The following is a 12,916-nucleotide window of genomic DNA, read 5'->3' on the forward strand; positions in this document are numbered from 1 at the left end:
CATTTAAGTGTCTCAAGTTCCGTGCTAAGAATTATTTGTGTGTTTTGCGCATAGTATATATATCAGTCGACTGCCTCGTTGGTCTAGTGGCTTGATATAAGGCCGCAGACCCGGAGGTCCTGGGTTCAATCTCCAGGTCGGGCCAATAAAAAGTTATTGGGTTTCTCTATCAGAAAAATTCTCAGTAGCAGCCCGGAGTCTGGAAGTTGGAAGTGTGTACACTCCCGTGCCTCGGAAAGCACGTAAAGCCTTTGGTCTTTACGGTCGTGTCGGATTGCCGTTCCATCGGATTATGAGAGTTAGGGAAAAGAGAGTGCACCTGAGTTTGCGCACACACTTGTCCACTATAATATCTCCTGCGTAGTTGGCTAATCTCTCTTGAGATTGGCCGCCGTGGCCGAAATCGGTCTGGAGGACATTATATATATCAGTAGTATATATAATACTATCGCTTCAACAACTCCGATTGTGAACATTAAAACTCAGGAGCAAAACCCCAGTCCTAAGGAAGAAAGAAGTAAGGCAGGCGGTCGGCCGAAAATAATACACCAAATCTTTTTTATCGTAGTACTATAATCCCTAATAAATGTAATGAGGGCAAGCGAGGAATGATAACGATTGCAAAATGTCCATTATATAACATGGAATTGTTTAATTTTCACCAAAAAGCAGTCGCCTAATATGTATTTAGTCTTTTGAAAAATAAAGCAACGGATTCGTGCATAGTGCCATTTATTTAACAAATGGGTCTCATACGTCATAAAAAAACTGGAAAAGAAAAAAAGTATAATTTGTCGGAGAGCAATGGAGACAAGCTTAAATATAATAAAACTGTCAGACAAGATAAGTTGCAAAGGAATTAAAGAAAAAGCACAATTTACAAACATTCTTACCCATGCGCTAAAATCCATTTTGATTTTAATGCATGGGTAAGAATAGTGGAGATGTCTGAAAAAATGCAGACTAAAATCGCAACTCTATAAAAGGGGCTGATAAGTAAGAGAAGAAAAGACAGGCCGAAGATCTGCTGGATAGAAAATATTAAAAATTGAAAGACTTGTAACTGGTAGCTTTTCCAAACCCAAGACTCTTAACTTCATTATTAACAATTTCAATTGAACATATTTTCTATTTAAGTTAAATTATTTTATCTTTAGTTAAAAAATAAATAAAACCTTTTTTCATGCTATGAAAAATAGTATAACAAACTAATTTGTGTGTCTCAAACGAAGTGAGTTTTATCAACAATCAGCGTGTCAATAAAACAAATAAACTCACTTTATATGCATATCGCTACGATATTTGACTTTAATCATACAAAATAAATGGCCATAGTTATTAAACACGATGTCTCTCAGATGTGGGTACGCTAATGACGTCGATAAATCAGACATTAGATAATTCGTAAGCCATCGGCTGAAGTAACATCTTCGACACAAAAATACAAATCGTATCAAGACGAAAAAAAAAAAAAAATTGACTTTAAATTTTATTCATATACTTTGTTAATTAATGATATATTTCAATATTGGTTTTTTTACACGTTAAACATGTTTTTGGCACGACTAATATAATACAGATCTTGATATTGCCTATTTTTAGAATAGATTGAATACATTTTTGAATACTAAATGAATATTGCCAAGCTCGTTAATGTACACTAATTACACACACTAATGTTATAATTTTTTCTTAAGTAAATTTTTGCGATTAATAAGTTTTACACGTTTTATGCTTGTCTACTTGAGAAATAAAAATATATACAACAAATTGTGTTTAAGCCTATATAGTATATTCAAAACACGAAATAAATATGACATTGTTTTTCGTTCAATAATTTGTAAAAATAGCTTGTAAGTTAATAATTTTAAATACAATAAAATAGAATCAATTTAGTAGTAGGTAACCCTGACATGCATCGACGCACCGCCCTAATTACGTTCTATTATAAACCCTATTAACATAATACGTTCCACTTATAGTTTTTAGTTCAAAACAAACATTCATAAAAAAATTGAGATAAGTCACACTATAAATAACCAACCTATCTATTTTTTATCGTATTAATACTTAAACTAATAACAGGGTTAACTCAGTGTCAGATAACTCAGTGTGTACTTTAACATTTTTATTTTACTTTTTTAATCGAGCTCGTAATTATCTAGCAACAATAAGTCATAAGGTGCGGTCAATTAAATTTTTTTTTATTTTTTTATTCATTAATTTTCAAGGAAGTTGAAAGCTTTAGGAATTGTTTTTTTATTCCAACTCACGGTAATAATACACTTTAGAATAAAAAGAAGTAATAAAACACTACTTGTACATTTTTTTAATGTTAATAATATTTAATCATAATAAGTTAATGTATATGAATAAAGCGCAATCCTAAACCTAAGAATGAAACAAGAGGCCGATATCGATAATAAGCAATATAGAAAATTATCCCAATTCTTATCGTAAAAAATAATGATTCAATGCATCCACAATTCTCACATTATTATTCTTGGATTCAAACCCTACGTCCTCAAATGGCGTATAAAACCGAATATTTAGCCATTATTCATCACTGACAACAGCTCGCTTAAATAACGCTGGATTAAATGCGAAATTCAAAGAAAGAGCCGCGGATAAATCGCGGGAAAAACCATTATTCCCGGGCCGTATGTTTGTCAATAGGCCGGCTGATTGGAGGCTCCTCGACACGCTGCGAGCCTGGTACTAGTGATTTACGGGCAAGCCGCGCTACTTGGCGCTTTGCCCGAGCATCGAACTCGGCCCCTGCACTTTATACGAGAAAAATTGCTTGGGACGCGGAAACGAAATGCGCCTACTTCGGGATACTGAGATATTGCTAAAATTTTATGAATGGATTGCTCGATAAGTTAAGGCTGTGTGTTAATTTTGTAAAATGGATTTATTTATTATAAGTTTAAAAGCTGTATTTAAATACCGTTTCAAATGATTCAAATAACAAATACGAAGCGATTGCGCTTATTTTAATAACGTATAAAGAAAGTAATTTCATAATCATTTTCACCAATTAAATGCTGATAGAATATTTACAATTTTTTCTCGTGCATATAAAAAAAAAAACAAAATCATGTTTTTTAAAACAAGTTTATAAATTAGTAGACTTCAGTATTTAATTAATTGAACGACACTATGGAACACGAAATTTATATGTAATCACTTGACATAAATGTTTACAGTGAAATAGTCTATTCTGATTTCACAGCTATTGACGTTTATTGAACATTAATAGCACTCTATTAATAACTTTAAAAAAAAACCATCAAGTAAATTACATCTAAAAAGTCAATCTAGCCGCGAACTAATTTGCAATGTGCGCGATAATGGATGTTGGATGATTATCTTACGTTCGTATAATGACGTTACTAGTTGCTACCAACATCAGATAACCAACTAATAATACCGGTTAAAAACGATAATTCGAGTACCTAAAATTCATCTACTAACATCAGAATATTAACTAATAAATATTTAAATAATTTTAAGCTCGCAACACTATTTCCATCTGATTTTGTTGCTTTAATGATTATCCGACTATAAATTCTTGATGGTATTTCCATTATAATCTGTTCTGGCTGTCACCGACAAAATTGTGCCGTGGGCGTTTAAATGTAGCAGTAATGAGGCAGGGTAATGACGTTACATTATAGTATTAAATACTTTTGACGATAACCGATATTACGTATATTAAACCTTTCTGTATATCGTGCTAATTGTTTATAATTAACGAATCGTTAATAAATTACACTCGAAAGGATACAAATGTGCGTGAAATTAAAACGTGCAATTGTTTTCCGGTAGAATTAATAAATCGGTTTCGATATGTTATGTGTAAATGTTCAATAATTAATATGAAAAAAATCTAATGCAAATTATGCAATGCATTTTGCATCAATTTTAAAGTATTTAAATTATACAACGAAAAGCTAGGCATAAAGATTTATCATGGGTAAAATTAGTGTTTTATCTGATGATATATTTTGAAATAAAGACAAACAAATATATAATATGGAGACGCGTTATCTATTTGCCGATACCGTAATAAAAACTAGTATATTGCTTTTATCAAGATTATTATTGTATTTTCTATTATATTTATGCTGGCGTGGTCTTCTCTATATACAATTTGGAGAGCATAAAGTCGTATATAGTGATTTTTTCGGCAGTGTTAGCTTTATAATTTTTTTTTTAAATTAAACTTTAAATTAACCTTAACTTTTAATTTGCTCTTCGACTCGAGCCTCCAACGTTGAATGACGCAATAAGTTATATATGACATGTATTGTGGTGATTCAAAAGTGCCTTAAATAAGTCTACTTGAATAAAGAATTATTTGATTTGATATTCTCTCGTATTTTTAAATTTCCATATATATAATTTATGAGATACAGTTTAGCATATTTTGCGTGAATTTAGAAAAAAGACAAACTACTAAAACTTACATTAGCAAGACATAATTAATAAAAATGAGAGAAAACAATTTCATATCAATTCAAATAAATATAGAGCATTTTTTAAATAGTTTATATAACCTTACTAATAATAATGATACCAAATATGTATCTAACACAAAATCGCTAACATATGAATGACTTTATTTATTTTTTAAACAAACAGATATAACATATTCTTTTGGGTAACGAGTAAAGTAAACATGCCAACCATTTTTATTAATATCACGTCTACATTTTTTTAAATAAATTCATAACGTTGAATAAATTTATCGCAAAGAAAACTTTTGTGAAAGACTAGACTGGCAGTTTGAAGGTTATATTTCTCAGTGATGAAGGTGAAAGTAAATTGATACCGAAAATACTTAAGATACGGATCCTCAAATAATACCTTAATACCAGTATCAGCATAATAAATAACCCCTGTCTTTTTAATACTACAATATCTACTTCTGCCATATTTTTTTAGTACATTTCTTTGTCATTTTATAATGATTAATATTATTCTACACTTTGATAATAAAGAAAGTAAATTAAGAACCTACTCTCCGTTTAAAGAGAAGGTTAGGGCTTACTCGACCACGCTACTTTAATGCGGTAGTCGTGGCAGATATTCATTCAACACGTGCAAGTTTTACCGTCGACGACGAGATGAATTATAAACACACATTGAGCATATGAATATCTAGTGGTGCTTGCCCGGGTTTGAACCCACAATTCACTAGACCATCCCACATTTTTTTATTTGATAGTTATACCATGTAAGTGTCCCACAGCTGGCTACGGCATCCTTGTCATTTGGAACTTTCCAAGATGATTTTCTTCATAACATAGCACGAGATGAATTTTAAATCCAAATTAAGTGAAAATACTGTTTACACAATCCTCGGTTAAGTTTTCATTTCGGCAAGTTTAATAACTTAACTTAAATGCACTTCATTATCTTCAACATGAGACATAAAAGTTTAGTTTCTAAAAGGTTTCATTTGACTTCACAAGTTATATGTGGGTTCAATTACGTACACATTTCAATCTAATATAATAAATATTTTTATTTAGTGTAGAACTTCCGCCAAATAAGATGTCATTATAATCATATCATTTACTTAGGTAAAAATTAACATTTGAAAAGAGGATGACAGTAACAGTAACAGCCCGTTAATGTCCCACTGCTGGGCTAAGGCCTCCTATCCCTTTTGAGGAGAAGGTTTGGAGCTTATTCCACCACGCTGCTCCAATGCGGGTTGGTAGAATACACATGTGGCATAATTTCAATGAAATTAGACACATGCAGGTTTCCTCACGATGTTTTCTTTCACCGTAAAGCACGAGATGAATTATAAACCCAAATTAAGCACATGAAAATACTGGGTGCTTGCCCGGGTTTGAACCCACGATCATCGGTTAAGATTCACGCGTTCTAACCACTAGGCCATCTCGGCTTCAAAGAGGATAAACTACATCCAAATCTTTGTGGTTTCGCGTAAAAATACACATTAAATTTATCGTCTCTATCGAAAAATACACCTAAACTTAATGTATAAATTATCATATTTTATAGATAGTCATCAATAAAATATTTATTGAGTTTTAATCGCTAAATACGTATTTAAATATATATTTGTATAGGTATCTGCAATCACGCAGATAAAAAATCTAAAATATGTTTAAATCATTTGTATTATCAGTTTAGATACAATTTCATGCACATACTATTATTATTATAATTATATTTAAAGAAAATCACGTTAAATGACCGAGTGCTACGATTAAGGAAACAGTTGCGTAGTTTAGTTATGTCCTGTCATTGGGGATTGGCAGAGCATCGTACGGTCATACTATATATATGTAGGAAATTGTATATTGTGTAGCAATATGTCTTAGTATTCTTCTCAAGTTTTGGATATCACATTTTCCTTGAGATTTTTTCCTTCACTGTCGAGGCAATAAGATATTTTTTTTAAACAAATACTCCTAGCATAATGTTTAACCGCATTTGGTATCCACGAATCTGATGAAGCCTAGACTAAAGACCTTCTGATTTATATGTATAATGTAGTATCGTTATTTATTGAATTTAATTGTAGCCATTTATTATAAAATCAACTGTTTTTGCAATGTATGTTATATTACAATACAATGAACAATGCATTATTAATAAAAGCAAATTGTTAATACATAGGATTTCAAGTTACCAATTAATTTTATAATAAATAACGATCTACGATCACAAATCCTTACGTCGTGACCATGAGATTCTTGTGAGTTTTGTCAAATAATAAAAATAACAATCGTGCTGAAAAAATATATTTTCCTTAAATATGATAAAGAAATTGGACGAGAAAATTTGTCGTCCAAGTTAATACTTGTATATTTAAAAAATATACGTTGTATATATATGAATACGTCTTTAAATTAGTAAAGGGAGTAGTTCTTAGTTTATAATTCTTTCTTCTCGGAACTAAATTAATTCAACTAAATTCATTCAACTATAGATAGTTCATCTCAGGTAAGGAAAGTATAAACACGAATTTAAATAAGTGAAACAGAACTAATAAAAGTGAAGAATGTAAAGTTACACAATGCTTTGTCCTCGTCTTACGAATGTCAAATTACTAATGTCAGAAAGAGAAAAATCAGTGTATAACTATTCACCATTTCATCTACGTGATATTGGCGAAATAGCCTGTATATTAAATTAAAACATTAGTTTAATAGCACTGAGATTCGTGCAACTGTGTCCCAGATCAGACCAATAAAATATATAATTTTACACCTCGTAAAACACGATAAGTCATTGGTACTGCGATAGCACTACATCTAATCATGTCGATTGTAGTCCCCATAGATTTTGTGATGGAATAGAGCGTGCACCCGTATTTGCGTAAACACCTACTTGTGCACTATAATATAACGATTTTCTTGCCGATGCAATTGGCTAGCCTTCGTTGGACATCGTGATCGTAAATCGATCAGGAGAATATTATTAGCAAGTAAGATTTAATTTTTCTTGCAAACTTTTAAAACACAAATCAATCTCGAGCATGGCAAATTAGTGATCTGATTTTCTAGCATCAGCGATAAGGTAATCGGTACTCGGGGTTATAGTTGCATTGAATTCACTGAACAAACCGCAGCCAAACATTAAGATAGTTAGAGCTAAACTTTCTTTTTATGGGTGCCTGGTAGCATTTTAAACCGAGATGCCTCAATAAAATAAAGCTGGAATACAGTTCATTCCAAAGGGGAAAATATAAATTTCACAACATCGTCAGAAATTTTTAGGAGAATTATTTACAATCGTACCTTCGTTAAGAAAATTAGCATAATATATCTCTACTCCTTGAAATACATTGTTTACATAATCCGTATAAATATCTAACATAAGTTTTATGAGTACTTTTCTATAAAAAAAGTGAAAGCGATTACCAACAACGCTCGGGTCGCAATATGTCACTGACTCTTGATAGATGGTTATTATAATGAAATGGTGACAAATCGTCCGTAATTCGATGACGTGTAAATTGGTTAATAAATCATAATAGAAATCATTTACAACGTTAATCTATCGGCAACTATATGAGTCGTAGTTTTTATTATATTATTATTCTTATCTTAGAGTCTTTGGTTTTGTTACATCTTAAGCTTCGTGTAGTGTAGGCGTTACATTACGAGCTTAACAAAAAGAGCAACATAAAAAATAACATAAAAAATTGTTTCAAACGGCCTTAGGAATTTTATATACTATATTTAATGTACAAAAAAATATCGAAAAACGCCTCGAAGTCTATTTACTACAATCTACCATCGGCCATATTTAATATCTTGTAACGTCACACATTAGTGACAACTGTTTATTGTTTATAAGTAATTTCTAGCCATTTAGTCTCTCATATATATACATACAAACATAGCATTACCTTCTCGGCTATAATTTAATTAACATAATATCGATGTATCCGTTCTTGGGTTTAAATTAATGTAAGTACATTGAGTAATTGGTATGCAGGCAGCAATCATTGCTTATTTTTTCCGTGCATTTTTTTATTTATCAGAAGTATGAGGTTGCGTATAAAGTGACTCGATTCTCGAGTATTAATTCTCAAAAATGCAACGTATAAAAAAGGGTTTACATATATAAATTTATTCTTGAATAATTGTTTGTCAATATTGAATATTTTTTATCAGCCTTTATTACTAAAATTGCAAACAAATTAACGTTAATGAATTCAAATTACGATAGTATTTAAGAAAAAAAGTCACGAGCAAATTATAATCGCTTTGCAATAAATTCTTACTTATTTAAATAGCTCCGGCTATTTTTTGGTAATAAAAATGCTGTTAACCTTCTGTTTAACAGGAAAGATCTTTTGTCCAACTGAGGGATAACTTTAAAATTACTTAATTTTTATTTCCTGTTTATATATTGTTAATATAGTCCCAAATTTATATAAATGAACGTTTGTTTGTCCTCTATGCGTTCCTAATTCATTGATCCGATTGTGTCGAAATTTTGGTGGCTTGTTCTGCTACCACCCGAGTAAACTACTCGTCTAAAAAAACTATTTTTGTCTCGTATGTTTGTTGTTAAATATAAACGTTTTATGCAGGCCTTATTGAATCCGTGTGCAGCACGGATAGCTAGTTTTCTCTAAATCTTGACCAATAAATAATGTTGTTATAAAAAAGATCAAAGTTACAAATGCTATATGTTGACTAAAATATAATATATTTTCAATAAAAATATGAAACAACTATCGAATTCTTCAAAGGAATTGTCAAGAGATTTACAGTCAAGTACCAATTCGCCCTGTAATTTCGTTCAATAAACTAAAGGTTGCCTCTTTACAAAACCGTAATGGATTCTGACCCTCTTGATGTTACAAAATAAACAAAGGACGCTCAAAGCTTTGTTAACAAAAAGATCCTTTTAATATCGTTAGCTCATATAAATGAGTAAATAAAAATCTTTGCTTTTATTAGTTTTTTTTTTGCGTTCGTCGTAATAACATGATTAAATTAATAAAATTATTAACGACTAGTGACTTAGACATGCCGTTGGTTAACACGCGTACAAAAGTTCATTTTTAAAATAAACGTTCATTATTATTACTAATAGCATACTTAGCAACGTTTGTTAGTACATTGCAAGAGTATTTAGATCCGGTTATTACGACTCTATTTAGACTATCGCGTTTAGTAGGCAGCGTTTACCCTTAATTGGAACTATGGAACCCTTGGGAACAGGGTTTATTATTACATTCATTTACAATGACGTAGTGTCCTTTTTCATTCCTATTTCCATTCATCGTGTAAATATTTAAATAGAACAAAATGTGTATTTCCTTTGTCATTTATTTGTTTTTGGTTCGTATAAATTCAGGAAACAGACATCCTAATGACACTCCGTTATGAGTCTATCTGTAACGGTATGGTGTCAAGTAATTATTTGACTCAAGTACGGTAGTAACAATTAATAGTAATACATTTTGTAATCATTACTTCAAAAGACTACAATTTATAGTAATCTCACTGTTATTATAGTGGTTACTTAAATGAGCGCCTTTAACCAGTACCAGTTTTCAAATATGAATTTTATACATAACCCGCCTCGAACAAGCCGAGCTTAAAAATATTTAGCTCTTTCGTCCTTTTCTCGCGTATTTCTTTTTATTCCTGTCTTTCTCATCCCCAGCTTGTGTTCAGAGACTTAAGAAAATGGGTGCTGTAGTGTGGAAAATAAACAGATTGAGTTTCGCTATTTGTTCTCGAGACAGACTTAAATTGTTTTTCTTAGCTAAACGTCGCTACGTAGATATAACATAGTATTAATACAAAATGTTTTGCGTGGTATTGGTTCGTGTTTTTATAGTAATTAATAGCAATATTAGTATTGAGTACGCATTTGCGTAACTAAAGACTTAAATTATACTTGTATGCAACTACTGTCATTGTAAATCGCCTATGCAAAATTTGTTATTCATTGGACATCGTGTGTGGTCTTTAAAATACGATAAATCATTTTCTTTAGAAATAAACACTATTTTATACTTTTGTCGGATAAAATATGTTTATGGTACACGTATTACTTTTTTCTTAAACATTCCTGATAATGCTTTAAATAATAAACTTATAATATAAAACAATTTGCAAACACGAGTACACAAGTAGAATAATTTAAACAAGAAAAGAGCCAAAGATAAATAATATGAACAAATAGTTGCGCGACACTTTAATATAAACTTATGTTATCGTTATCGTAACTTAATAGTACTTAAATGCTCCTCACCGTTCCCAACTGGATCTATCGATGACTGGCGATGGCAATCCCAAACAGACACAATCCATTCAGCACTAAAATAGCACTATAGTTAACACTATCACTGCTGGAATGGCACCATCTATTGCACCATCACTTCAACACCATGCGAACGAACGTTGCACCAGACAGCACGGCTCGACACACCTACGAAGAAACAAAATGGATCAGCACACCGGAACACTTAGTTATTCGTCACAGAAGCGTAGGGCGCGATTGAGCGAGCGACAACAAACGCGCGTCACGAATGCACGCTTCTCGAGTACTGGCGAGTGGCGACGGCGTAAGGCGTTAGCGGATACGAGCTGTCCGGACAGCGTTGCTCGATGCTCCCCGCGGCAACAATCATTTCACGCATCACTAAGTGGAAGAGTAAAGTGTAAAATTACACGCAAATAATGTCCACCAAGCATTCTGTTATGTTTCTTTTGAGTGTCCTCGAGCGCGATGATGTTAATTCAAATATACGGACCCGTCGTAGTGTTTGACTTTTACTAATTGGAGTTAAATGAATACGGTGACAAAAACTGTTAATTAAAATAAATATGAATATCATTACGTATGTGCAATGTAAATGCCAGCTACGAATCCGTCTGTTCGTAAAACTAAAGATAGAAAGAGAAGTCCGAACCGCGTCAAGCGTGTGCAACATGGCGAGGAGGCGCGGGCAGCAGGCAAGGGGAAAGGGGACTGAGCGGGAACATGGCTTCCAAAATTATTACACAAACATTTATGCATGAAGGGATAACAAAATGTTACTGCTGTTACACCGTTCTGATTGAGGCACATTTATTCATAACGCAATGTTATAGGGACGCGCTCGATTGATAATTATAAATGTTCAAGTAATTGGGCTCCAGAATGGAGACCACATGTCAGTTCATGAGCGCGCGGTAGGCGGCGATAATAACTTTTTTATTTTAATGTGTGCGTGCGTCCAAGGAAACATGTGAGATAATAAAAAGTTACGTTTAAACGCCTGACTCGTAAAGTTTATTTGTATAATGCGTTCTTTAAACAAACGTATAATTAATTACAAAGCGCTTAATTGGTTAAAAAGATATTCCCGGAACATAAATTTAAAATTGTAACAATCCTTTTATTGTACGTTTTATAATAAGTAAATATAATGTAGTAAGTATAATAATAAAAATAAAAGAAAATTTGAGATATCATAATGACTTATTATAAGAATATGACTGAAATTCAGGTTCATCCAAACCACGTGGCGCTTGTTCGAATTTCTACCGGCAATTCTCGGTTAAGTCCCACTGAGCTATCTCGGCTCTTAATTATTTAGATTGCTGAATAATGAATGTTTATATTGTGTTTGTAATACATCAGTAAACGTAAATTGTATTATTTTGTATCTACAATTAATATTATAAGGAAAACGTACATATAAAATGCTAATAATAAGCAAAAGTTATCAATAATAATCCGTTAGGCAACAAAGTGCATGCGTTATTATGATTTGTATGAATTTATTTATTTGCAACTGTTCATAAACACAATGTAAGTATAGGTACATAAAAGTACAGTACAGAATGCATTTATTTTACGATTAGCTATTTCGTGCAAAAACCTATTTATTTGTATTTACCAATGAAACAAAAACGTTATGAGTAAGTACTTTTTCTTTTGTTTCGGTTAACGAACAATTCGAATGATCCAATTGAAACTCAGTCAATAAAATTCTTTGTGTTTTTGTATTAAGCTCGATTATATTAGATAGTCAAATGAAATGCTTACATATTTAAATAAGCCCTTCGCGTAAATTATAGACATAAAATATACTACATAGTATAATTGTTGACATAAATAACAAATGCAATTATTGTACAATAAAAGCGTAATAAAATAAAACTTCAAATTAATAACAAGTGTAAAATAATGTTACCGTATTTTATGAGAAAACATATTTTTACGCTGACATAATTATTTGCCATCCCTTTTGATAAAATACGAAATATTTTAACTATGTACTCAGATTTTTGAGAAGCAAAGAATATTTTTCCGATACATCCGTACTCGATCCGATTCGTATTGCAAGGGAGGTATTTCTTATATTCTTTTGTTACGATGACTGTGGTCGGCTCTTTGTTATGAGATACGA

General features: G+C 31.7%; 2 protein-coding genes across 6 annotated transcripts in view; one reads left to right on the forward strand and one right to left on the reverse strand.

Annotated features, from left to right (window-relative positions):
* Positions 1 to 12,916, reverse strand: part of LOC126774818 (zinc finger protein 608-like) — a 361,874-nt gene that overhangs the window by 328,018 nt on the left and 20,940 nt on the right. For 4 of the 5 annotated variants that reach the window (XR_007669838.1, XM_050496433.1, XM_050496430.1 and 1 more), the window contains exon 1: positions 10,771 to 11,078. The gene's annotated coding sequence lies outside the window, so the exon portion shown is untranslated. Of the gene's footprint in view, positions 1 to 10,770; positions 11,079 to 12,916 lie in introns of those variants that run through there. The other variant, XM_050496431.1, reaches the window with a different exon arrangement.
* The window catches only part of LOC126774826 (tyrosine-protein kinase receptor torso-like), a 177,515-nt gene that overhangs the window by 77,839 nt on the left and 86,760 nt on the right, over positions 1 to 12,916 (forward strand). The window lies entirely within an intron of this gene.

Source organism: Nymphalis io, chromosome 17 (genome assembly GCF_905147045.1).
Source record: "Nymphalis io chromosome 17, ilAglIoxx1.1, whole genome shotgun sequence".
Taxonomy (NCBI): Eukaryota; Metazoa; Arthropoda; class Insecta; order Lepidoptera; family Nymphalidae; genus Nymphalis; species Nymphalis io.